This window comes from Schistocerca cancellata, chromosome 3 (assembly GCF_023864275.1).
Source record: "Schistocerca cancellata isolate TAMUIC-IGC-003103 chromosome 3, iqSchCanc2.1, whole genome shotgun sequence".
NCBI lineage: Eukaryota > Metazoa > Arthropoda > Insecta > Orthoptera > Acrididae > Schistocerca > Schistocerca cancellata.
This window is the reverse complement of record NC_064628.1, coordinates 288,033,127-288,055,184: the sequence shown is the minus strand read 5'-3', so window position 1 is coordinate 288,055,184 and position 22,058 is coordinate 288,033,127. Positions and strand designations below refer to the sequence as shown.

Genomic DNA, 22,058 nt, shown 5'->3' with positions numbered 1-22,058 from the left:
CGTCATTCTTCTGTAGCACCACATTTCAGAAGCTTCTGTTTTCTCTCTGACTAAGCTGGTAATCGCCCATATTTCACATCCGTACATGGCTGCACTCCATACAAATACTTTTGGAAAAGACTTCCTAATACTTAAATCATATTCGATGTTAACAAGTTTCTCTTCTTCAGAAACGCTTTTCTTGACATAGCCAGTCTACATTTTATATCCTCTCTACTTCGACCATCATCAGTTGTTCTGCTCCCCAAATAGCAAAACTCATCTACTACTTTAAGTGTCTCGTTTCCTAATGTAATCCCTTCAGAATCACCTGATTTAATTAGACTACATTTCATTATAATTGTTTTACTTTCGTTGATATTCAGCTTATATCCACCTTTCAAGACATTGTACATTCCGTTCAGCTGCTGTTCCAAGTCCTTTGCTACCTCTGACAGAATGACAGCGTCATCGGCAAACCTCACGGTTTTTATTTCTTCTCCCTGAACAGACACGAACCTTTACAGAACAGTGCTGAAACAGAGAGCTCAGTCTAGTTTTTCTGTCGATTCTCCATACCGGCTATTATTGGGTACAGTCAGTACCGGCGGTAGGAGACTATTATTTATTTATAATTGCTAAATGAGTACCGTGGGTTACCTGGGTGTGTACAATCTACACTCATGCTCATAAATTAAGGATAATTGCAGAATGTGGTGCCACACAACGTGGCACTACACAAAACTGGCGCTAATAGCATAGGCACATAGGTAACACATACGAAACGGATCTGTAAGTCCACGGTATTGGTGATAAGTTGAGAAAACAGTCCCGAAACACATGTGCTACCAAACGCCACTGTTTCCTGCTCATGTACCCCGACATCAATATGGGACATGATCGCCATGCACACGTACACAGGCCGCACAACGGGTTGCCATACTCTGGATCAGGTGGTCGAGCAGCTGCTGAGATATAGCCTTCCATTCTTGCACTAGTGCCTGCCGGAGCTCCTGAAGTGTCCTTGGGATGTGAAGACGTGCAGCGATACGTCGACCGAGAGCATCCCAGACGTGCTCGATGGGGTTCAGGTCTGGAGAACAGACAGGCCACTCCATTCGCCTGATATCTTCTGTTCCGAGGTACTCCTCGACGATGGCAGCTCGGTGGGGCCGTGCGTTATCATCCATCAGGAGGAAGGTGCGACCCACTGCACCCCTGTAAAGGCGGACATACTGGTGCAAAATGACGTCCCGATACACATGACCTGTTACAGTTCCTCTGTCAAAGACATGGAGGGGTGTACGTGCACCAATCATAATCACACCCCACACCATCAAATCACGACCTCCGTACAGGTCCCTTTCAAGGACATTAAGGGGCTGGTATCTGGTTCCTGGTTTACACCAGATGAAAAACCGGCGAGAATCACCGTTCAGACTATACCTGGACTCGTCCGTGAACACAATCTGGGACCACTGTTCCATTGACCTTGTACTGTGTTCTTGACACCAAGCTTTACGGGCTCTCCTGTGACCAGGGGTCAGTGGAATGCACCTTGTAGGTCTCCGGGCAAATAAACCATGTATGTTCAGTCGTCTGTAGACTGTGTGTCTGGAGACAACTGTTCCAGAGGCTGCGGTAAGGTCCCGAGAAAGGCTACCTGCAGTACTCCGTGGCCGTCTGCGGGCACTGATTGTGAGATATCGGCCTTCTTGTGGTGTTGTACACTGTAGACGTCCCGTACTGGAGTGCCTGGCCACGTTTCCTGTCTGCTGTAATCGTTGCCATAATCTTGAGATCACACTTTGTGGCACATGGACGGCCCATGCTACTACCTGCTGTGTTTGACCAGCCTCCAGTCGCACTAGTATTCTACCGATCATAACATCATCAATATGTTTTCTTTGTGCCATTTTCAAAATACAGTCACCATTAGCACGTCTGAAAATGTCTGCACACTTACTCACTGCACCGTACTCTGACATGCACCAACACACCTCTGCGTATGTGGACTGCTGCCAGCACCACCGTGCGACGACCGCAGGTCAAATGCACCGCATGGTCATACCCCGAGGTGATTTAAACCCGCAAACCGCCCACCAGAGCGTTGTTATCCTTAATTTACGAGCATGTGCGTATATTTTTAAAAACGCACCACGAATGAATTATCCGAATGGGAAGGAAATCATTAGATGTCAATGTCAGAAAAATTGGATGATTTATTCAACAGAAAAAGCTTCTAAAACTGAGTACTTCAATAACGCGTTCGTCCACCCTTGGCGCACATGCAAGCAGTTATTCGGCTTGACATTGATTGACAGTGCTTTTGGATGTCCTACTGAGAGATATCGTGCCAAGTTCGGTCCAATTGGCGCGTTAGGTCGTCAAAATCCCGCAATGTTTGGAGGGCCCTGTCCAAAATGCTCCAAACGTTCTCAATCGGGGAGAAATCCTCTAACCTTGCTGGCCAAAGCAGGGTTTGGTAAGCACGAAGACAGGCAGTGGAAACTCTCGCCGTATGCGGGTGGGTATTATCTTGTTGAAATGTAAGCCCAGGATGGCTTCCCATGAAGGGCAATAAAACGGGACGTAAAATATCGTCGATGTATCGCTATACTGCAAGGATGCTGCGGATTACAACCAAAGGGTTCTGCTATGAAAGGAAATCATACTCCAGACCATCACTTCTGGTTGTCGAGCCTAATGGAGTCTCATTGACACCAGGAGAATTGTTTTCAGAATGATTCCCGCTTCGAACTGAGCAACGATGACCAGCGAAGATGTGTCTGGAGACGCCCTGGACAGCAGTAGGATGCGATCCTGTCTGTCACCCTCCATACAGTCTGGGAATCAGAATTGTGGTGCCATTTCATTTCATAGCAGGAACCCTTTGGTTGTAATCCACGGCACCCTTACAAAACAGCGGCAAATCGACGATATTCTACATATACATCTACATTTATACTCCGCAAGCCGCCCAACGGTGTGTGGCGGAGGGCACTTTACGTGCCACTGTCATTACCTCCCTTTCCTGTTCCAGTCGCGTATGGTTCGCGGGAAGAACGACTGCCGGAAAGCCTCCGTGCGCGCTCGAATCTCACTAATTTTACATTCGTGGTCTCCTCGGGAGGTATAAGTAGGGGGAAGCAATATATTCGAGCCGGGCGCGATGGCCGTGCGGCTCTAGGCGCTGCAGTCCGGAACCGCGGGACTGCTACGGTCGCAGGCTCGAATCCTGCCTCGGGCATGGATGTGTATGATGTCCTTAGGTTAGTTAGGTTTAAGTAGTTCTAAGTTGTAGAGGACTGATGACCTAAGATGTTAAGTCCCATAGTGCTCAGAGCCATTTGAACCATTTGAACCAATGTATTCGATACCTCATCCAGAAACGCACCCTCTCGCAAACTGGACAGCAAGCTACACCGCGATGCAGAGCGCCTCTCTTGCAGAGTCTGCCACTTGAGTTTGCTCAACATCTCCGTAACGCTATCACGCTTACCAATAACTCTGTGACGAAACGCGCCGCTCTTCTTTGGATCTTCTCTATCTCCTCTGTCAACCCGACCTGGTACGGATCCCACACTGATCAGCAATACTCAAGTATAGGTCGAACGAGTGTTTTGTAAGCCACCTCCTTTGTTGATGGGCTACATTTTCTAAGGCACCCGCCTTACCAACAATTAATTTTATATGATCATTCCACTTCAAATAGTTCCGCACGCATACTCCCAGATATTTTACAGATGTACCTGCTACCAGTGTTTGTTCTGCTATCATATAATCATACAATAAAGGATACTTCTTTCTATGTATTCGCAATGCATTACATTTGTCTATGTTAAGGGCCAGTTACCACTCCATGCACCAAGTGCCTATCCGCTACGGATCTTCCTGCATTTCGCTGCAATTTTCTAATGCTGCAACCTCTTTGTATACTACAGCATCATCCGCGAAAAGCCGCATGGAACTTTCGACACTATCTACTAGATCATTTATATATATTGTGAAAAGCAATGGTCCCATAACACTCCCCTGTGGCACACCAGAGGTTACTTTAACGTCTGTAGACATCTCTCCATTGAGAACAACATGCTGTGTTCTGTTTGCTAAAAACCCTTCAATCCAGCCACACAGCTGGTCTGATATTCCGCAGGCTCTTACTTTGTTTGTCAGGCGACAGTGCCGAACCGCATCGAACGCCCTCCGGAAATCGAGGAAACTGGCATCTACCTGGGTGCCTGTATCTAATATTTTCTGGGTCTCATGAACTAATAAAGCGAGTTGGGTCTCACACGATCGCTGTTTCCGGAATCCATGTAGATTCTGGGTTTCCAGAAATGACATGATACGCGAGCAAAAAACATGTTCTAAAATTCTACAACAGGTCGATGTAAGAGATACAGGCCTATAGTTTTGCGCATCTGCTCGACGACCCTTCTTGAAAACTGGAACTACCTGTGCTCTTTTCCAATCATTTGGAACCTTCCGTTTCTCTAGAGACTTGCGGTACACGGCTGTTAGAAGGGGGGCAAGTTCTTTCGGATACTCTGCGTAGAATCAAATTGGTATCCCGTCAGGTCCAGTGGACTTTCCTCTGTTGAGTGATTCCAGTTGCTTTTCTATTCCTTGGACACTTATTTCGATGTCAGCCATTTTTTCGTTCGTGCGAGGATTTAGAGAAGGAACTGCAGTGCGGTCTTCCTCTGTGAAACAGCTTTGGAAAAAGGTGTTTAGTATTTCAGCTTTACGCGTGTCATCCTCTGTTTCAATGCCATTATCATCCCAGAGTGTCTAGATATTCTGTTTCGAACCACTTACTGATTTAACGTAAGACCAGGACTTCTTAGGATTTTCTGTCAAGTCGTTACATAGACTGTACCCCTTCGTGGCAAGCTATCCTGGGCTTCCATTTCACCAAGATAATGCCCACCCTCGTACGGCAAGAGCTCTTACCGCTTGTCTTCGTGCTTCCCAAACCCTACATTGGCCAGCAAGTTCCCCGGATCTCTCCCCATTCGATAACGTTTGGAGTATTATCGACAGGATTCTCCGACCACCTCGGGATTTTGACGATCTAAGGTGCCAATTGAACAGGAATTGGCACAATAGCCTCAGGAGGACATCCAGAAACTCCATCAATCAACGGCAAACCGAATAACTGCTTCCAAAAGGGCCAAAGGTGGAACTATGCGTAATTGGCTTATTCGATTTGTGAAGCTCTTTCTCTCGAATAAAATCATCCAATCTTTCAGAAATTGTAATCATTTGTCTGTCTGTACAGGTAGGCCACATCTACCGATTTCCGTCCCTATCGGATAGTTCCTTCGTGGTGCGTCGGTTTTTTCTTTTTTTTTTCTTACTTCAATTTATTCCAATTCCATTAGCCCATCTACTCCTTATCCCTCTCCCTGTCCGCCTCCTTGTTCCCTCCTCTGTCTATCTCCTTCTCCCACTTCTCCCTGTTCATCTCTTCCAGCCCTACTCTCTGCCAATCTCCTCCTCCATACTCTCTGTCTTTCTCTCCACTCTCTCTGCCCATCTGCTCACCCTCTCTGTCCATCTACTTCTCACCCTCTGTCCATCTCCCGTCCCCTCTAAGTCCACCTCCTCCTGCCCCCATCTATCGCCCCCTCACGCTATCTCCTCTCCAACTCTCAATCCATCTCCTCCTCCTCTCTCTCTCTCTCTCTCTCTCTCTCTCTCTCCTCTTCCTTTTGTCTGTCAGCTTCCTCCTTCTTGTCTCTCCGTTCATCTCTTCCTCCCTCCCTCTCAGTCCTTCTCCTCCTCCTCCTCCTCCTCCTCCTCCTCCCTCTCTCTGTCCGTCTCATCCTCCCCTTCTCTCTCTCCATATCCTCCTCCCCTCTCTCTCTAACCATCTCCTCCTGTTGTAACAGCCCCTCTCCTCCCTATTTTCTCTTCCATCTTCTTTCCCCTTTCTCTGTCCACCTCCTCCTACCCTTTCTGTCTGTCCATCTTCTCTTCCCTTTCTCTGTCCATTTGCTCCTCCCCCACTCTCTGTCCATCTCCTCATCCCCCATATTTGAGTCCATCTCCTCCTTTTCCCTCTCTATCTGTCCATCTCTTCCTCCCCCTCCCTCCATTCTCTCTCCATGTTATCATTCCCACCCTAACAGGAGGCTGCTGCATCTAACCTCACAGTATCCCTTTCCAGACAGTAACTAATATATGTACCAAGTTTGATTGAAATCGACTCAGGGATTTAGGAGGAGTTTTTTTACTCACAAAATTTGTCCACATATGCACATGCCACAAATATTTCACATTTTTGACGTATTGGACGCATATTTGTACACACCTTTCACCTGTATCTCTAGCGAATATCGTCCTGCAGTTTCATTTCCACGCAGCTCATTGTTTATGACGTCACATCTGAACTGTGTGCCGCACAATGACATAATTTTGTAGATACATTGAGCGGCATGTATGGATGTTGTCTGCGAAATTTACTGCGAATAGAGTTAGTAACAAATTGGACAAGTAAGTGCCGAAAAAGTGGGTTACAGACGGAAAAGACCCACCGTGGTTTAACAGCGCAATTCGGAGAATGCTCAGGAAGCGAAGACAGTTGCACTCGCGGTATAAGAAAGGTAGGGAGAATGAGGACAGGCAAAAGTTAGTAGAGATTCGTGCTGCTGTAAAAAGAGCGATGCGCGAAGCATACAACCACTACCACCGTCATACCTTAGCAAAAGATCTTGCTGAAAACCCAAGGAAATTCTGGTCTTACGTAAAATCAGTAAGCGGGTCGAAGGCTTCCATCCAGTCACTCACTGATCACTCTGGTCTGGCAACGGAAGACAGCAAAACGAAAGCTGAAATTTTAAATTTAGCATTTGAGAAATCTTTCACGCAGGAGGATCGTACAAACATACAGCCATTTGAGTCTCGTACAGATTCCCGTATGGAGGACATAGTGATAGACATCCCCGGGGTTGTGAAGCAGCTGAATGGGTTGAAAATAAATAAATCGCCAGGTCCTGATGGGATTCCAGTTCGGTTTTACAGAGAGTACTCTACTGCATTGGCTCCTTACTTAGCTTGCATTTATCGCAAATCTCTTGCCCAATGTAAAGTCCCGAGCGACGGGAAAAAAGCGCAGGCGACGCCTGTTTATAAGAAGGGTAGAAGGACGGATCCTCAAAATTACAGACCAATATCCTTAACATCGGTTTGTTGCAGGATTCTCGAACATATTCTCAGTTCGAATACAATGATTTCCTTGAGACAGAGAAGTTGCTGTCCATGCATCAGCACGGCTTTAGAAAGCATCGCTCCTACGAAACGCAACTCGCCCTTTTTTCACATGATATCTTGCGAACCATGGATGAAGGGTATCAGACGGATGCCATATTCCTTGACTTCCGGAAAGCGTTTGACTCGGTGCCCCACTGCAGACTCCTAACTAAGGTACGATCATATGGGATTGGTTCACAAATATGTGAGTGGCTCGAAGACTTCTTAAGTAATAGAACCCAGTACGCTGTCCTCGATGGTGAGTGTTCATCGGAGGTGAGGGTATCATCTGGAATGCCCCAGGGAAGTGTGGTAGGTCCGCTGTTGTTTTCTATCTACATAAATGATGTTTTGGGTATGGTGGATAGCAATGTGCGGCTGTTTGCTGATGACGCTGTGGTGTACGGGAAGGTGTCGTCGTTGAGTGACTGTAGGAGGATACAAGATGACTTGGACAGGATTTGTGATTGGCGTAAAGAATGGCAGCTAACTCTAAATATAGATAAATGTAAATTAATGCAGATGAATAGGAAAAAGAATCCCGTAATGTTTGAATACTCCATTAGTAGTGTAGCGCTTGACACAGTCACGTCGATTAAATATTTGGGCGTAACGTTGCAGAGCGATATGAAGTGGTACAAGCATGTAATGGCAGCTGTGCGGAATGCGGATAGTCGTCTTCGGTTCATTGGTAGAATTTTGGGAAGATGTGGTTCATCTGTAAAGGAGACCGCTTATAAAATACTAATACGACCTATTCTTGAGTACTGCTAAAGCGTTTGGGATCCTTATCAGGTCGGATTGAGGGAGGACATAGAAGCAATTCAGAGGCGGGCTGCTAGATTTGTTACTGGTAGGTTTGATCATTACGCGAGTGTTACGGAAATGCTTCAGGAACTCGGGTGGGAGTCTCTAAAGGAAAGGAGGCGTTCTTTTCGTGAATCGCTACTGAGGAAATTTAGAGAACCAGCATTTGAGGCTGACTGCAGTACAATTTTACTGCCGCCAACTTATATTTCGTGGAAAGACTACCAAGATAAGAGAGATTAGGGCTCGTACAGAGGCATATAGGCAGTCATTTTTCCCTCGGTCTGTTTGGGAATGGAACAGGGAGAGAAGATGCTAGTTGTGGTACGAGGTACCCTCCGCCACGCACCGTATGGTGGATTGCGGAGTATGTATGTAGATGTAGAAGTAATAAATTTAATCGCGATATATGATGCGGCAACTTTTCACGCATCTTGGTGTTTATGACGCCATACCTCCTGAACTTTGTGTCGTGCAGTGATATAATTTTGCAGGTACATTCAGTGGTATAAGTGAGAACTGATTGCTAAGTGTGTTGCGAATACATCTACATCTACATTTATACTCCGCAAGCCACCCAACGGTGTGTGGCGGAGGGCACTTTACGTGCCACTGTCATTATCTCCCTTTCCTGTTCCAGTCGCGTATGGTTCGCGGGAAGAACGACTGTCTGAAAGCCTCTGTGCGCGCTCTAATCTCTCTAATTTTACATTCGTGATCTCCTCGGGAGGTATAAGTAGGGGGAAGCAATATATTCGATACCTCATCGAGAAACGCACCCTCTCGAAACCTGGCGAGCAAGCTACACCGCGATGCAGAGCGCCTCTCTTGCAGAGTCTGCCACTTGAGTTTGTTAAACATCTCCGTAACGCTATCACGGTTACCAAATAACCCTGTGACGAAACGCGCCGCTCTTCTTTGGATCTTCTCTATCTCCTCCGTCAACCCGATCTGGTACGGATCCCACACTGATGAGCAATACTCAAGTATAGGTCGAACGAGTGTTTTGTAAGCCACCTCCTTTGTTGATGGACTACATTTTCTAAGGACTCTCCCAATGAATCTCAACCTGGTACCCGCCTTACCAACAATTAATTTTATATGATCATTCCACTTCAAATCGTTCCGCACGCATACTCCCAGATATTTTACAGAAGTAACTGCTACCAGTGTTTGTTCCGCTATCATATAATCATACAGTAAAGGATCCTTCTTTCTATGTATTCGCAATACATTACATTTGTCTATGTTAAGGGTCAGTTGCCACTCCCTGCACCAAGTGCCTATCCGCTGCAGATCTTCCTGCATTTCGCTACAATTTTCTAATGCTGCAACTTCTCTGTATACTACAGCATCATCCGCGAAAAGCCGCATGGAACTTCCGACACTATCTACTAGGTCATTTATATATATTGTGAAAAGCAATGGTCCCATAACACTCCCCTGTGGCACGCCAGAGGTTACTTTAACGTCTGTAGATGTCTCTCCATTGAGAACAACATGCTGTGTTCTGTTTGCTAAAAACTCTTCAATCCAGCCACACAGCTGGTCTGATATTCCGTAGGCTCTTACTTTGTTTATCAGACGACAGTGCGGAACTGTATCGAACGCCTTCCGGAAGTCAAGGAAAATGGCATCTACCTGGGAGCCTGTATCTAATATTTTCTGGGTTTCATGAACAAATAACGCGAGTTGGGTTTCACACGATCGCTGTTTCCGGAATCCATGTTGATTCCTACATAGTAGATTCTGAGTTTCCAAAAACGACATGATACTCGAGCAAAAGACATGTTCTAAAATTCTACAACAGATCGACGTCAGAGAGATAGGTCTATAGTTTTGCGCATCTGCTCGACGACCCTTCTTGAAGACTGGGACTACCTGTGCTCTTTTCCAATCATTTGGAACCTTCTGTTCCTCTAGAGACTTGCGGTACACGGCTGTTAGAAGGGGGGCAAGTTCTTTCGCGTACTCTGTGTAGAATCGAATTGGTATCCCGTCAGGTCCAGTGGACTTTCCTCTGTTGAGTGATTCCAGTTGCTTTTCTATTCCTTGGACACTTATTTCGATGTCAGCCATTTTTTCGTTTGTGCGAGGATTTAGAGAAGGAACTGCAGTGGGGTCTTCCTCTGTGAAACAGCTTTGGAAAAAGGTGTTTAGTATTTCAGCTTTACGCGTGTCATCCTCTGTTTCAATGCCATCATCATCCCGGAGTGTCTGGATATGCTGTTTCGAGCCACTTACTGATTTAACGTAAGACCAGAACTTCCTAGGATTTTCTGTCAAGTCGGTACCTAGTATTTTACTTTCGAATTCACTGAACGCTTCACGCATAGCCCTCCTTACGCTAACTTTGACATCGTTTAGCTTCTGTTTGTCTGAGAGGTTTTGGCTGCGTTTAAACTTGGAGTGAAGCTCTCTTTGCTTTCGCAGTAGTTTCCTAACTTTGTTGTTGTACCACGGTGGGTTTTTCCCGTCCCTCACAGTTTTGCTCGGCACGTACCTGTCTAAAACGCATTTAACGGTTGCCTTGAACTTTTTCCATAAACACTCAACATTGTCAGTGTCGGAACAGAAATTTTCGTTTTGATCTGTTAGGTAGTCTGAAATCTGCCTTCTATTACTCTTGCTAAACAGATAAACCTTCCTCCCTTTTTTTATATTCCTATTAACTTCCATATTCAGGGATGCTGCAACGAATACAGTTAACACTAAAGAAGTAATAAATTACAACGTTATGCCTGGCCCGGCAGTTTTACTGCATGAACAGCGAAAATGTAGTAAGTTGTAAACTTTTCTCTTTTAACATTTTTTGAAGGATGTCAACGATAAAAAGTTTCATAAAAGTTTGAAACTATAATGCTCTCATTCTGAAATACTAGATGACTAAAGTTTAGGTATCCGCACGTCATGAGCTACACTTATTTTTCACCCCCACCCCCATTCCTTTGATAGGTAGGAGCTTCTTACCACGACAGCTACTCTTTTCAAGCAGTAGTGATATGTGTACCAAGTTTGGTTGAAAGCTGTCCAGTGGTTTAGAAGGATATGCGGAACATACATGCATACATAGTGTACCTACATTTTTATAATACACTACTGGCCATTAAAATTGCTACACAACGAAGATGACGTGATACGGACGCGAACTTTGGCCGACAGGAAGAAGATGCTGTGATATGCAAATGATTAGCTTTTCAGAGCATCCGCACGAGGTTGGTGCCGGTGGTGACACCTACAACGTGCTGACATGAGGAAAGTTTCCAACCGATTTTTCATACACAAACAGCAGTTGACCGGCGTTGCCTGCTGAAACGTTGTTGTGATGCCTCGTGTAAGGAGGAGAAATGCGTACCATCACGTTTCCGACTTTGAAAAAAGTCGGATTGTAGCCTATCGCGATTGCGGTTTATCGTGTCGCGACATTGCTGCTCGCGTTGGTCGAGATCCAATGACTGTTAGCAGAATATGGAATCGGTGGGTTCAGGAGGTTAATACCGAACGCCTTTCTGGATACAGAAAATGTTCGACTGCTGCCCTGGCCAGCACATTCTCCAGATCTCTCACCAATTGAAAACGTCTGATCAATGGTGGCCGAGCAACTGGCTCGTCACAATACGCCAGTCACTACTCTAGATGAACTGTGGTATCGTGTTGGAGCTTCATTGGCAGCTGTACCTGTACACGCCATCCAAGCTCTATTTGACTCAATGCCCAGGCGTATCAAGGCCGTTATTATGGCCAGAGGTGGTTGTTCTGGATACTGATTTCTCAGGATCTATGCCCCCAAATTGCGTGAAAATGTAATCAAATGTCAGTTCTAGTATAACATATTTGTCCAATGAACGTTTTAGCCATCACAAATTAAAAAGTAACAGTTGCCCTTTGCCATACATATATATTTAGGGCATATTTTCGTAAATTTGTTTTTAGATTGATAATGTTATATGCATTCACTTAGGCTACTAGAGAAAGCTGTCAGCCAGTTTGTATTAAAGCAGTTAATTCATTTCGCGAATGAACTTCAATCGTCACAATTCCTTCTAGATTCTGATGTCTTCTCGTGCTGTGTACCTGGCTACGGCTTCATATGCACTCTTGGTTGTATCTCCAACAACTGGGATAGTGTTGAGTGGTTGGCAAGGACCAAGTCTAGTGAGCTCCTTTAAAAATTTGACCCTGTGCTTCTAATAGAGCTTGCACTGAATGATGGGATGTGATTTACCTCACCAGTCATTACTTCATCACATTGACAGTAGAGTGCATCCAGTACTCTGAGTCTAAGTAAGCGGGCAATGAAAGATCCGTGAAAAAAAATGGCTCTGAGCACTATGGGACTCAACTGCTGTGGTCATAAGTCCCCTAGAGCTTAGAACTACTTAAACCTAACTAACCTAAGGACATATCACAACACCCAGCCATAACGAGGCAGAGAAAATCCCTGACCCCGTCGGGAATCGAACCCGGGAACCCGGGCGTGGGAAGCGAGAACGCTACCGCACTACCACGAGATGCGGGCAAAAAGATCCGTGACTGAGACGCATCCTCTCAATGGACCAATGGACGCTATTATTTTCCTTGACTGTCTGGAGTTCATCAACTATGACAGTCTTGGTATTAACAGCTATTTATTTGTATAGCTTTTACCCCTTGTTTTTTATTTTCCATTCTGTTCTTCCTGCCTCGAAAGAATGGCTTGTTGATTTAATTTCAAGTGGTAATCCTTGTTTATGACTTTTATGTCCGTATGTCTCCCACTGCCAGTTACATCTCACGTAAGTCGATCTGCTTTGTCATTGTATTTAATGCAGGAATGAGATTTAATCCGTACTAATTCTGTAATGTGACCAGTCTTCTATGCATGATGATAGCGATCTATTAGGTTCAAGTATGTTTACTAGTTCTTTTGTTCCGATTCCTGTAACTCATTGATTTCAGAACTCTTTGTGAGTCGATTATTATTACTGCCTTTGGGATTTTAAGGGATATTGCGAATTTTGTTGCTTACGTAACAACGAATGATTCAGCTATAAATATGGAAGTATTGCCTAGAAACTATTCTTGTTTACACAACAGACCGTTTGGACGGGGCCCCGAAAATGCACTTTTGTGCAGAACCGTCAGTTCTTGGAGACTAAGGGAATCTTTCTTGACATTAATTCCTACATTTTTATCTATCTCTTAATCCATAGTGTGAGCGATATCGTCGATTTCGTACGAAAGCTTCAAGAGAAAAATCCGTCGTTGAAAACTTGCTCTAAATAGTATATTACGCTTTTCTATATTTTCCGCTTTTTCTCAAGAGGGTAAATACACTCCTGGAAATGGAAAAAAGAACACATTGACACCGGTGTGTCAGACCCACCATACTTGCTCCGGACACTGCGAGAGGGCTGTACAAGCAATGATCACACGCACGGCACAGCGGACACAAGGAACCGCGGTGTTGGCCGTCGAATGGCGCTAGCTGCGCAGCATTTATGCACCGCCGCCGTCAGTGTCAGCCAGTTTGCCGTGGCATACGGAGCTCCATCGCAGTCTTTAACACTGGTAGCATGCCGCGACAGCGTGGACGTGAACCGTATGTGCAGTTGACGGACTTTGAGCGAGGGCGTATAGTGGGCATGCGGGAGGCCGGGTGGACGTACCGCCGAATTGCTCAACACGTGGGGCGTGAGGTCTCCACAGTACATTGATGTTGTCGCCAGTGGTCGGCGGAAGGTGCACGTGCCCGTCGACCTGGGACCGGACCGCAGCGACGCACGGATGCACGCCAAGACCGTAGGATCCTACGCAGTGCCGTAGGGGACCGCACCGCCACTTCCCAGCAAATTAGGGACACTGTTGCTCCTGGGGTATCGGCGAGGACCATTCGCAACCGTCTCCATGGAGCTGGGCTACGGTCCCGCACACCGTTAGGCCGTCTTCCGCTCACGCCCCAACATCGTGCAGCCCGCCTCCAGTGGTGTCGCGACAGGCGTGAATGGAGGGACGAATGGAGACGTGTCGTCTTCAGCGATGAGAATCGCTTCTGCCTTGGTACCAATGATGGACGTATGCGTGTTTGGCGCCGTGCAGGTGAGCGCCACAATCAGGACTGCATACGACCGAGGCACACAGGGCCAACACCCGGCATCATGGTGTGGGGAGCGATCTCCTACACTGGCCGTACACCACTGGTGATCGTCGAGGGGACACTGAATAGTGCACAGTACATCCAAACCGTCATCGAACCCATCGTTCAACCATTCCTAGACCGGCAAGGCAACTTGCTGTTCCAACAGGACAATGCACGTCCGCATGTATCCCGTGCCACCCAACGTGCTCTAGAAGGTGTAAGTCAACTACCCTGGCCAGCAAGATCTCCGGATCTGTCCCCCATTGAGCATGTTTGGGACTGGATGAAGCGTCGTCTCACGCGGTCTGCACGTCCAGCACGAACGCTGGTCCAACTGAGGCGCCAGGTGGAAATGGCATGGCAAGCCGTTCCACAGGACTACATCCAGCATCTCTACGATCGTCTCCATGGGAGAATAGCAGCCTGCATTGCTGCGAAAGGTGGATATACACTGTACTAGTGCCGACATTGTGCATGCTCTGTTGCCTGTGTCTATGTGCCTGTGGTTCTGTCAGTGTGGTCATGTGATGTATCTGACCCCAGGAATGTGTCAATAAAGTTTCCCCTTCCTGGGACAATGAATTCACGGTGTTCTTATTTCAATTTCCAGGAGTGTACTTGTTAGAGTTCCGTACTTCTGTCGGCATAAGCGAAACCCTTATAGTATCACTTTGTTGTCCGTCTGTCTTGACGACTGTTAAAATCTTTTTTTTTCTCAGGGACGGGTTGACGTATCATGTTGAAATTTATAGCACATACTGAAGTTCATGGTCCCTTGGCGGTATAAGAAATTAAAGTCAGTGCAATCAAAAGATACGGCCAATTATGTCACATATTTTAATACTCTCAACTAATCCGTCAAAACCTATAAGGTACACTACTGGCCATTAAAATTGCTACAACAAGAAGAAATGCAGATGATAAACGGGTTTTCATTAAACAAATATATTATAATAGAACTTACATGTGATTACAATTTCACGCAATTTGGGTGCATAGATCCTGAGAAATCAGTACCCAGAAAAACCACCTCTGGCCGTAATAACGGCCTTGATACGCCTGGAATTCAATCAAACAGAGCTTGGATGGTGTGTACAGGTACAGCTGCCCATGCAGCTTCAACACGATACCACAGTTCATCAGGAGTAGTGACTCGTGTATTGTGACGAGCCACTTGCTCGGCCACCATTGACCAGACATTTTCAATTGGTGAGAGATCTGGAGAATGTGCTGGCCAGGGCAGCAGTCGAACATTTTCTGTATCCAGAAAGGCCCGTACAGGACCTGCGACATGCGGTCGTGCATTATCCGGCACAAATGTAGGGTTTCGCAGGGATCGAATGAAGGGTAGAGCCATGGGTCGTAACACATCTGAAATGTAACGTCCACTGTTCAAAGTGCCGTCAATGCGAACAAGTGGTGACCGAGACGTATAACCAGTGACACCCCATACCATCACGCCGGATGATACGCCAGTATGGCGATGACGAATATACGTTTCCAATGTGCATTCACCGCGATGTCACCAAACACGGATGCGACCATCAGATGCTGCAAACAGAACCTGGATGCATCCGAAAAAATGACGTTTTGCCATTCGTGCACCCAGGTTCGTCGTTGAGTACACCATCGCAGGCGCTCCTCTCTGTGATGCAGCGTCAAGGGTAACCGCAGCCATGGTCTCCGAGCTGATAGTCCATGTTGCTGCAAACGTCGTCGAACTGTTCGTGCAGATGGTTGTTGTCTTGCAAACGTCCTCATCTGTTGACTCAGGAATCGAGACGTCGCTGCACGATCCGTTACAGCAATGCAGATAAGATGCCTGTCATCCCGATTGCTAGTGATACGAGGGCGTTGGTATCCAGCATGGCGTTCCGTATTACCCTCCTGAACCCACCGATTCCATCTTCTGCTAACAGTCATTGGATCTCGACCAACGCGAGCAGCAATGTCGCGATAAGATAAAGCGCAATCGCGATAGGCTACAATCCGACCTTTATCAAAGTCGGAAACGTGTTGGTACGCATTTCTCCTCCTTATACGAGGCATCACAACAACGTTTCAGCAGGCAACGCCCGTCAACTGCTGTTTGTGTATGAGAAATCGGTTGGAAACTTTCCTCATGTCAGGACGTTGTAGGTGTCGCCACCGGCGCCAACCTTGTGTGAATGCTCTGAAAAGCTAACCATTTGCATATCACAGCATCTTCTTCCTGTCGGTTAAATTTCGCGTCTGTAGCACGTCATCTTCGTGGTGTAGCAATTTTAATGGCCGGTAGTGTACTTCCCGTTGGTCTATAATCATTAAAATTGGCGAAAGAGAGGTTTTACATTATAACCAAAGGAAAAAATTGGAAAACTGTAAATTTGTAATTATGTTAAACGAAAAAATTTTTGTCATTTCTTATCTGACTCTCTGTTGTCTGTTCGCCCGCCTGTTAAGACCCCCTTTTCTCAGGAACGGGTACACGCATCAAGTTGAAACTTATGTCACATGCTAAGGTCTACGGTCCCTTAGCGCTATACTAAACGTTGGCGTCTAAAGTCATTACAATGAAAAGGTACGGCCATTTATGTCATAATTTGACACTCGAAAGCTCATTCATCAAAACCTGGAGGTTACTTCCCGTTGATCTAAAATGCTGAAGTTTGGCAAGAAGTAATGTTCCACGGAACAAACAGAGCAAAAAATCCGGAAATTGTTAATTTGTAATCATATTACAAGAAAAAATATTTCGTTTGTCATTTGTCAGCCGACGTCAAACCTGAAATTAAACAATTAGTAATTCTTCATTGGTGTTGATTGGGTCGCAATAGTGAAGGTCAAACATAAGGTAAGGAATGATTTTATTGCTCTTACGTAACGTCTCGGAATTTATCCATCATCAGATAGCCAGAACCGATTACTACACGTAGGTATAGCGTTTCAAGTTGCTTGTGAAACGACATACCTACGTGCAGTAATCGCTCCTGGCTATCTGATGATGGATAAATTCCGAAACGCTTCATATGAGCAATATGGTCGCCTGCTTGCTGCATGACCTGATGTCACATTTATACACTCCTGGAAATGGAAAAAAGAACACATTGACACCGGTGTGTCAGACCCACCATACTTGCTCCGGACACTGCGAGAGGGCTGTACAAGCAATGATCACACGCACGGCACAGCGGACACAAGGAACCGCGGTGTTGGCCGTCGAATGGCGCTAGCTGCGCAGCATTTATGCACCGCCGCCGTCAGTGTCAGCCAGTTTGCCGTGGCATACGGAGCTCCATCGCAGTCTTTAACACTGGTAGCATGCCGCGACAGCGTGGACGTGAACCGTATGTGCAGTTGACGGACTTTGAGCGAGGGCGTATAGTGGGCATGCGGGAGGCCGGGTGGACGTACCGCCGAATTGCTCAACACGTGGGGCGTGAGGTCTCCACAGTACATTGATGTTGTCGCCAGTGGTCGGCGGAAGGTGCACGTGCCCGTCGACCTGGGACCGGACCGCAGCGACGCACGGATGCACGCCAAGACCGTAGGATCCTACGCAGTGCCGTAGGGGACCGCACCGCCACTTCCCAGCAAATTAGGGACACTGTTGCTCCTGGGGTATCGGCGAGGACCATTCGCAACCGTCTCCATGAAGCTGGGCTACGGTCCCGCACACCGTTAGGCCGTCTTCCGCTCACGCCCCAACATCGTGCAGCCCGCCTCCAGTGGTGTCGCGACAGGCGTGAATGGAGGGACGAATGGAGACGTGTCGTCTTCAGCGATGAGAGTCGCTTCTGCCTTGGTGCCAATGATGGTCGTATGCGTGTTTGGCGCCGTGCAGGTGAGCGCCACAATCAGGACTGCATACGACCGAGGCACACAGGGCCAACACCCGGCATCATGGTGTGGGGAGCGATCTCCTACACTGGCCGTACACCACTGGTGATCGTCGAGGGGACACTGAATAGTGCACGGTACATCCAAACCGTCATCGAACCCATCGTTCTACCATTCCTAGACCGGCAAGGCAACTTGCTGTTCCAACAGGACAATGCACGTCCGCATGTATTCCGTGCCACCCAACGTGCTCTAGAAGGTGTAAGTCAACTACCCTGGCCAGCAAGATCTCCGGATCTGTCCCCCATTGAGCATGTTTGGGACTGGATGAAGCGTCGTCTCACGCGGTCTGCACGTCCAGCACGAACGCTGGTCCAACTGAGGCGCCAGGTGGAAATGGCATGGCAAGCCGTTCCACAGGACTACATCCAGCATCTCTACAATCGTCTCCATGGGAGAATAGCAGCCTGCATTGCTGCGAAAGGTGGATATACACTGTACTAGTGCCGACATTGTGCATGCTCTGTTGCCTGTGTCTATGTGCCTGTGGTTCTGTCAGTGTGATCATGTGATGTATCTGACCCCAGGAATGTGTCAATAAAGTTTCCCCTTCCTGGGACAATGAATTCACGGTGTTCTTATTTCAATTTCCAGGAGTGTACATTTGAATATCTTAAAGTCTGATGTAACGTAACTTAGTAATAAGTTATGTAATACGTAAGTAGGACCTACTTCCAAGAGCGTAACAACACCAGTGTACGTCTGCTGCGGCTTCTGACCAATCATCGCGTTTGTGTTTGTTTACATCAGGTTTATTCGTATGATGAACGGATTATAGCAGTCATTCCTGGTCAGCCTGGACTGGATTACCAAACAGTATGTCGATAGTAGGTCGGTTGTCGTAGTGTTCTGGCCGATCAGTGTATATTCCATAGTATTATTTATGGTTAAGTTAATTACCTCAACAGTCAGTAGTCAGCTTGAAAGTTATATGTTAATGTAGGCAGTAATGGTAGTCGGCATGGAACAGAAAATCGATTTTTTTGCCGCCTTGTTTAGTTGGGCGGTACGGCATCGAGTTCAAAAACATGGAAGGGAGAGTGAGTCACGAAAAAAACGAAACCCATCTTCCCTAGCTTAGTGTCTTATTTTTACCCTTTATTACTACACTCTAATAGAGTGATGGTATTTGTTCTTCGTGCCATAAACTGCAGCTCTATTAATCAAATTTGCCGTTCTTACATTCGCACTCATAAATAAGTCTAACACATGCGTGATGCCCAGGCTCGTTGGAGGAGTCTGAGCCTCGGGGGTAGCCGTCGGTTGTCTGGGTTATAAATTTTCTGTTTCTGCTATAAACTCACCAACTCACAAGGGGACCCTCCCTACTGTAAATCGCGGATTTTGATGCGCTTCAAGTATGTTGTAGAGGCACTTACCCTGAGTACCTGGCTATCCGGTTTTTTAGCGACGGGCCTTGGTTCTTGAGAAAATCGATTTTGAAGTTCTTTGCGCGCTTTGTATACCCGTGACATTACATGTAATCCGAGCAAGTCAGCGTAGCGCAGCGGTAAATGTTCACGACTACCGCGCTCGATGTACCGTGTTCGAATCCTGCTCCCATATGTTTTTTATGTATGCTAGAACCGTCCGGAAAATTTGGTCCTAAAGTTCAAAAACGAGTAGACGAATTAACTGGGAAATACAGAAATGTAGTCGTGTCCTGCACGAAATCTGGGAAGTTCACGAAACTGGTCTACGAAGAATTTTTGCGTTCTGTAATTCTTCCGTACGTGCGCCAGAAAAAATTTTTTGTACATTATCGATTCGTGGGGAGGATAAACCGATTGAACTTTATACGATCATCTATTCACTGATGAAAGGAAAACGAGCTCCCTAACCCTAGAAGTGGTCCCACCAAAGTGCACTCCTCCTGCGATGTTTATTTTTACCGACTGGTGAAAATCTTCACGAAACTTATTCAGAATGATCCCGACTTGATGAAAGACAATAGAGAGATAGCTTCTAAGGAAGATTCGATAAAATTACATTCGCTAATCCTACATCAATTCAGCGCACTTCATTTTAAAAGTATGATTAGATACGCATGGTTCGCATCGAAATTAGCGGATGAAAGAGAAATCTTTTTGAATGCAAAAGAATTGTGTTTCCCGGTATCACTCATGAAGAAACTGTGTGCATGCAAGACGGTTGCTTTCATAAAATGCGCATGGTGCTGCGAAAATTTGTGCTTCCGTTGTTTCTATGATAAGTATCACCCATAATATTGTTCTGGCACATCGAGCAATGTGGATGATGAAAAATAAGATTTTGTAGTAGTGTATGACAGAAAAAAATTAATAACTGAATGTATCTTTATAATTTCGTACACCTTACAGTGTTGAAATGAAATTGATAAATACTTTCGATTTTGAAAAAAAAGAAAGAAAGTACACGAGCAGGATTCAAACACAGTACCTCCAGCACGGTAGCGCTTAACCTTCACCGGTGCGCTTCGCTGACTTGCACGGAATATACACTACTCGCCATTAAAATTGCTACACCAAAAAGAAATGCAGATGATAAACGGGTATTCATTGGACAAATATATTATACTAGAACTGACATGTGATTACATTTTCACGCAATTTGGGTACAGGGATCATGAGAAATCAGTACCCAGAAAAACCACCTCTGGCCGTAATAACGGCCTTGATACGCCTGGGCATTGAGTCAAACAGAGCTTGGATGCCGTGTACAGGTACAGCTGCTCATGCAGCTTCAACACGATACAACAGTTCATCAAGAGTAGTGACTGGCGTATTGTGACGAGCCAGTTGCTCGGCCACCATTGACCGCACGTTTTTAATTGGTAAGAGATCTGGAGAATGTGCTGGCCAGGGCAGCAGTCGAACATTTTCTGTATCCAGAAAGGCCCGTACAGGACCTGCGACATGCGGTCGTGCATTATCCTGCTGAAATGTAGGGTTTCGCGGGGATCGAATAAGGGGTGGAGCCACGGGTCGTAACACATCTGAAATGTATCGTCCACTATTCAAAGTGCCGTCAATGCGAACAAGAGGTAACCGAGACGTGTAACCAATGACACCCCATACCATCACGCCGGGTGATACGCCAGTATGGCGATGAGGAATACACGCTTCGAATGTGCGTCCACCGTGATGTCGCCAAACACGGATGCGACCATCATGATGCTGTAAACAGAACCTGGACTCATCCGAAAAAATGACGTTTTGCCATTCGTGCACCTAGGTTCGTCGTTGAGTACACCATCGCAGGCGCTCCTGTCCGTGATGCAGCATCAAGGGTAACCACAGCCACGGTCTCCGAGCTGATAGTCCATGCTGCTGCAAACGTCGTCGAACTGTTCGTGCAGATTGTTGTTGTCTTGCAAAAGTCCCCATCTGTTGACTCAGGGATCGAGACGTGTTTGCACGATCCGTTACAACCAAGCGGATAATATGCCTGTCATTTCGACTGTTTGTGATACTAGGCCGTTGGGATCCAGCACGGCGTTCCGTATTACCATCCTGAAGCCAACGATTCCATATTCTGCTAACAGTCATTGGAACTCGACCAACGCAAGCAGCAATGTCGCGATAAGATAAACTGCAATCGCGATAGGCTACAATCCGACCTTTATTAAAGTCGGAAACGTGATGGTACGCATTTCTCCTCCTTACACGAGGCATCACAACAAGGTTTCACCAGGCAACGCCGGTCAACTGCTGTTTGTATATGAGAAATAGGTTGGAAACTTTCCTCGTGTCAGCACGTTGTAGGTGTCGCCACCGGCGCCAACCTTGTGTGAATGCTATGAAAAGCTAACCATTTGCATATCACAGCGTCTTCTTCCTGTCGGTTAAATTTCGCGTCTGCAGCACGTCATCTCCGTGGCGTAGCAATTTTAATGGCCAGTAGTGTATGTAATGTTACGGGTATACAAAGGACATAATGAACTTCAAAATCGACTTTCTCAAAAACGAAGCCCTTTCGCTAAAAGACCGGGTTGCCAGGTACTAAGGGTAAGTGCCTCTGCAACATATTTGAAGCGCAT

The 22,058-nt window shown here is 46.4% G+C and overlaps 1 protein-coding gene across 1 annotated transcript in view; it reads left to right on the top strand.

Moving 5' to 3' along the window:
• The window catches only part of LOC126176275 (uncharacterized), a 121,425-nt gene that overhangs the window by 99,099 nt on the left and 268 nt on the right, over positions 1–22,058 (top strand). The gene's annotated exons all lie outside the window — the stretch shown is intronic.